Below are 6,184 nucleotides of genomic sequence, written 5' to 3' on the forward strand. Positions count from 1 at the left end.
CTCCCTGTAGCCACAGATGACTTGGAACTTGATAGACCAGGCTGGCCTGCATTACACAGAGATTCACCTGCCTCTGCCTCTCAAGTGCTGGGACTAAAGGCATGGTCTACCACTCTGGGCTTGACAGGTTAATTTTTAATGTCTGGTCTGTTAGCAAGGAACTTGTTGGGGTGATTGATCGTTGGTGATCCTAAAGAGAAATTCTCAAAGCAAGTCTTAAAGAAAAAGCTGTTAAGGAGCTGAAGAGATGGCTCGGCGGTGAGGGGCTCTGGCTGCTCTTCAGAGGACTGTTCACTAAGTGATGTTTGCTTCAGTCGCTTCCAAATCTTTCTTTCCAAAATTTTATTTTCAGTATGAGTATTTTGCTGCATGTAAGTGCACCATGTGCATGCAGCGTGCCAGAAGACTTGGGGTGCTCTGGAACTGGAGTTACAGATCACTGCTAGGAACCAAAGCCAGTCCTTTGCAAGAGAAGCAAGTGTTCTCTTCAGCCTTTGTTGTTGTTGAGATAGGCTCTACTTTGTCGAGCCTGGCCTGCAGCTCCCTGTGTAGGCTTCATGGTTGGCCTTGAATTTGCTACCCTTCTGCTGAGACCTCTGAAGTACTGAAATAATAGGCCCACCACACCATGCCTTGCTCTACATTTCATTGGTTGATGGCTCATTTGTTTTTGGTTTGAATGATGAGCGTGTACCTATTCATTCACCCAGTGAATTACATTTTGGAAATTGTAAATAAACTGATATAAACATTTATGTGCTGGAGGCTGTATAGATAAAGGTCTTCCAAAGAGCATCATTGCTGGATTGTATAATAAAAATGTTTAATCTTACAAAAACAAAACAAAAACTGTAAGCTGCCTTCCAAAGTAGCTGTACCATCCTGATTCCTACCAGGAGTGGGGATTTCTATTGGTCTGTATCCTTAGCAGTATTTGCTGCTGTCAGTGTTGCAGATTTTGTCTACTCTAGTAGGGGCGTACTGACATGATGTGCCGTGTCTTCTCATATACTTATTTATATATATCTGCTTAGGTGAGGTCTCTGTTAAAGCTTTTGTTCCAGTTTTTAATTGTTTTTTAAAATTTTCTTATCGATGGATATTAAGAATTTTTTGTGTATTTTGGGATGCCGGGGAGACTTAACTATTTGTAATTAACTCAATTTTTAAAAAATCACCATCCATTAACAAAACAAATGATAAAGATATTTGCAATGTTGAAAACTTAGAAATGTGATGACACTTATCTTAGAACTTGGAAAATATTATATGCTTTATAATGTTACCTGCATTTAAATATTTTGTATTAAAACTGTGTATGTTAAGAGTTTTCATGTAAATCTGTGCCAACATATTATTGCAGTTATTCCAAAATATCTATGTTTTCTTTACTAATGCAAATAAGAGTGGAGATTTATTGTAAATAGGAGGAAGCAGTGCTGGAAAGACAGGCAGGAAGGTGGTAAGTGTGTTGACTGACAAAGAAAAAGATTGAGTTTTATCCTGTAAGCAGTGAAGAGGCACTAACTGGAAGAATTAATCGAGACAGTAATGTAGTCAGAGTTATACTTCAGAAAGATCACTTCTGTTAGAGCATATGGAAGGAACAAAGGACCAGAGCTTTGCAGAGCAACAATTATGCCAAGGCCTTTCAGTTCTATGACTTGATACCAAACAGCATAATAATGAAGCACCTGGCGCTTGAGCCTTCTGGGGAAGGTTACAGAGGGGTCAAAGGGATGTGGCTCATCTGTAGTTTAGGAAGCCCTGAGGCTCACACATGTACAATATGCTTGTAACACGCCCTTGTGCATAAAGATATACAAGTGCCTCAAGGCCTGTTTTTGATTTTTTTTTGTCTTTTGATCCTTTCCTTTCATACTTGCCAATTTAAAAATGCCCTACATTTTAACTGCTTGCTGCACAGAAAAGGGAAATGAGTGATTTGCATCATCCACAAAGAAGGGCCTAATTACAAGTGTCTGGATAGGAAGCAACAGGAAATAGACATGAGTGCTGGATGGTAGGCAGAGCAAGAAGACAGAAGACTGAGAGAGAAAGCAGAATCCTTGGATGTAGGGATTGAGAGCTTGAGGGCAAAGAAAAAAAGGATATTCTGCATGCTTTCTGTCTGACATTTAGGAGATTAAAAGTTTTATGAACCAGCAGGAGAGTAGTTTGGACAGCTCCCACGATAAATTGAGAAAGGTAAGTTTTGGGTATTTTGAATACAATACTGCCAGACAAGTCATGCATTGTAGCACAAGTCTATAATTCCAGCAATTGGGAGACTAAGGCTAGCCTGGGCTATATAGTAACATCCTGCCTAAAAATGAAATAATACAAACAGCAACAGCTACCACTACTACAACAAAAGACTGCCAGACATTCAAGTGGATCTGTTCAAACAGGAATTTAAAATTCAAAAATCAGAGCTCAGGAGAGGTCAGAGTTAGCTAAAAATAATCAAATTTCAGGATCTAGATAGTGTTCATTTCTACAGCAATGAATGAGCTTATCTGGAACAAAGTGAAGGCTAAGGGCAGGCTCTACCAACAGTAAAACGGTCAGAGTTGAAAAACACAATATTGCTTCTCACATACGCTGGTGAGAAATTTAGCAAAGTCAAAGGGTCTGGGGTTGGTGATGAGGTGGGAAGCTGCTTTCGTAGGGTGGTAGGGATGGATATTTGTCTCTAGGAAGGACTGGCAGAAAGAAGGCAATGAAATGGTACCTGAGACCAACAAGGAAGTGGGCTGGAGAGCACTTCTTACACGAACTGTGTTAACCAAACAAGAGACAACAGAAATGGACCTGTAACTCCTAGAGAAAGATACAAAGCCTCCAAGGAATTTGAGGTAATCTGATTTATTGTGTAACTATAGTTTTCATTAGCTTTGTTGCTAATATGCCCTAAAAGGCTCTCTGTGATCGGAGTTCAGCTCACTTCTCTAGCTGCACTTTCATCCCCTCTCCCCTGCACACAAAGCTTCCACTTTTTCGAAAGCCTCCTGCGTTTTCTGTTGATGTCTGTAGCTTTCATATTCAATTTCCTGTTAGTCTGATGAATCTATAATGATCATCCTAGACTCTTAAGTTCTCAATAAATCATTTCTGTGTACTCAAGGTTGTTAACAGTTCCTTCCTCTGATCTCCCATTGCACTTTATACCACATATTTCTTTCTTTTTTTGAGACAGGGCCTCCCTATAGCCTCAGCTGGCCTGGAACTCACTATGTAGACCAGGCTGGCCTTGAACTCACAGACATCTGACTGCCTCTGAATCCTGAGTGCTGGGATTAAAGGCGTGTACCACCATGCCTGGCTATACCCTGTATTTTTATCACCTAATTTCATGCTGAGTTCATACTCCGTATTCTAAAAATGCTGAATAATCAAGTCATGTTTAGTTTGAAAGTCTTCATGTCATAATTTTTCACCAAAAAAATGTACTATGTAATACACCTGACGTTTATTCTTGCAATGTAATACTCCTTTAACTGATGTGTGGCCCATGTTCTGTAATCCCAGCGTTCTGGAGGATAATGCAAGGGGATCTGGAATTTGAGGCCTGCTGGGCTACATAGAATTCAAAATTCCAAAACCCCAAACCAAACCTAACCAAGAAAACAAAACAGAACAACAAAACCCTCAATCGCAAAACAAATATATATTTCAAAAAGCTCTAACCTCGTTTTTTGTTTGTTTTTGTGACAGGGTTTCACTAGGGTTTCCTGGATGGCCTGGAACTTGCCATGTAGACCAGGCTGGCCTTAAGCTCATGGAGATCAGACTGACGGTGCCTCCCCAGAGTGCGGGGACTAAAGGCATGTGCAACCACCACGAACCAGTTTATTGTCATTCTCTATTTGATTTCTAAATAGAGGCGGACTATTTTTGTTTCCTTCCGCTGTTTTTTGAAGCAGTTATCCTTTCTGGCTGATGTATTAAGTAGGGATGACCTCCTTTTTAAACCTAAATGATTAAATTTAAACCAATTAAGGTTTCTTAGTAGTGTAAGAATCAAGGTCTTAATCTCTACATTTGCATTTAACTGTTGGCTCTCCAGAAAGTAGCCGACCCCTATACCTGGTTTCAGGTTGGTTACAATTAGCATGGGACGACTTTAGCATAAAAGGCTCATTTTGTATTAAAACAGTTTTGTGGGAAGAAGGTGGTGGTGGTGGCGAAGATAAAAAACCTTTCATCAAAATCCCGCCAGTTTGCATTGTTCTTTCGGGAATAGGCTTTCAAAAGCCAAGGAACAAAAGAGGATTTGCTTTTCCAATCTTCCAGAAGCTACTACAGGGAGAAACCAAAGCTGTGTATAAACTGTGAGAGAGAGGGGAGGGGTGAAATCGAGCAGAGATGGAGCTAGGGCTCCAAGGCTTTATTTTGCCCTGGAAACTGGTTATGCAATATATATAATCAGAGGCGCTTAACGGCATCAAAGCACCGACCGGCATTCTTCCCACCCCATATCTGACCACAGCTGAGATACAATGGGGCAGGCGGAGGTCCAGAGAGACCCAGCCACCTGTGCAGAAGCCAGGGCAGAGCCAGTGTCTCCAGGGACTTAGAAATGCTCTGCGGCTCTGGAAGCTTCCCGGGCCCTAGAAGAGCTCGGAAGCTCGTCGACAAAGCAGGAACGGGGTATCGCCGCTTAGTTCTTACTTGGTAGGGAGGGGAAGAGGGTTAGAAAGGGAAACCCGCAAGTCAGTAGGATTTGCGAGTTCTGAATCTGTCGCAACTCTCACACCGGGAACCGGGTGCTGCAACGTACACTAGGTAAAACGCACACAGACGCTGCTGGTGTGGTCTGCGCACGCGCACCGCAATTACGCATGCGCCCACTCGCGCGCGAGCCCATGTTCCGAGTGCGTATCCTGGAAGCTGCCAAGGCCGAGGGCGGGAGGGAGGCGGGACGCGGGGACGAGGGGCGGGACGCCGGGGCGGGGCTAGCGAGACCGGAGAAAGTCGCCGGGGGCGCTGGAGTCGCGTGTTCCCACCCCCGCAGGTGGCCGTTGCAAACTTCACTTCCCGGCTCTCCGCCGCTGGCCCGCTTTGGCGTTCTTCCCGGTCAATCGCGTCTCAACAGTTTCCACTCTTTCCCCAGAGGCTGCCTGGGCCTTCCTCCCCCGAAACCTGCAGCTGCCCCGGGGGCGTGGGTGCGCAGGCTGGACCACGCGAGCCCCGAGGTAACCGCGGGCCGTGGGTGCCTGGAGGTGAGCGCCCGGGCGGGGAGGTGCTCAGGCGACGGCCTGCGGGGGCACCGCTGGCGCTCGAGTGGCCTGGTCCCCGTGCGCGCACTCCTCCAGCTCCCACGCCTGGAGGAAGACGTCTGCGGAGCATCCTAGGGGGAGGCGGCCCCAGACCCTGGAGACTCACTTGGAGGTCAAGGACCGCGACTTTTTCGTTTTTCCCCTGGGGTTTTAAATGGCAGTCACGCACTAGGTAGCCTGGGATAAGCAAAAGAATGATATGTGTCAGAATGGTTTCTGCATCTTCTACTTACCCTCCAGGACACTTAGTTTTAAATGGCAGTCACGCACTAGGTAGCCTGGGATAAGCAAAAGAATATGTGTCAGAATGGTTTCTGCATCTTCTACTTACCCTCCAGGACACTTAGAACAGTCAGCTGTGAGTTTTTAAAGCTGTGACTTTTCTGCAGAAGTGATGCCTCTTTTTGAATGCTTATTCTGTTGCAGTATTCACCCTAGGCAAATGCATATTTTATTTATTAGCGTCTGTATCAAACGCTGCGTTTTTATAATCTTGGCAAAAAAAAACAAAAACTACCGTTTTGTCTTGTATTTAACTGCTTAGTAACGACAAAAGCATGGTAGAGCCGGAAATGAATGTGCTTCCCTGTGAAATACAGAGGAACAAAGCCAGTGTAACTTGATATTAAAAGTGAAGGCAGTAATCTTAGTCTGAAGCTTTCAGTATTAATCCTGGCTCAGCCTTTAATTAACACTGTGGTAGGCAAATCACCTAACCTTCCTGGGTTCCTTATGGCAGATAAGGAAATTGGGCTTAGTCTCTGAAGTTCCAGCATTAGTTTCTTGTCTCCCTTTGTCTTTGTCTTGTTTTATGGAAAGACTCAACTATCTCCTTGATTTTTTTCTTTTTTTTCCAGGGATAGGGGTGGTTGAGATTGAACAAGAACTTGAGGCATGAAAGT

The 6,184-nt window shown here is 44.2% G+C and overlaps 1 protein-coding gene across 3 annotated transcripts in view; it reads left to right on the forward strand.

The window, feature by feature from the left end:
* The first annotated feature begins 4,951 nt into the window (after nucleotides 1–4,951).
* The window catches only part of Ccdc171 (coiled-coil domain containing 171), a 484,039-nt gene continuing 482,806 nt past the window's right edge, over nucleotides 4,952–6,184 (forward strand). For 2 of the 3 annotated variants that reach the window (XM_029565764.1, XM_029565765.1), the window contains exon 1: nucleotides 4,952–5,225. The gene's annotated coding sequence lies outside the window, so the exon portion shown is untranslated. Of the gene's footprint in view, nucleotides 5,395–6,184 lie in introns of all 3 variants that reach the window. The other variant, XM_029565763.1, reaches the window with a different exon arrangement.

The sequence above is a fragment of the Nannospalax galili genome, unplaced genomic scaffold, assembly GCF_000622305.1.
Source record: "Nannospalax galili isolate Female #2095 unplaced genomic scaffold, S.galili_v1.0 scaffold98, whole genome shotgun sequence".
Classification (NCBI taxonomy): domain Eukaryota; kingdom Metazoa; phylum Chordata; class Mammalia; order Rodentia; family Spalacidae; genus Nannospalax; species Nannospalax galili.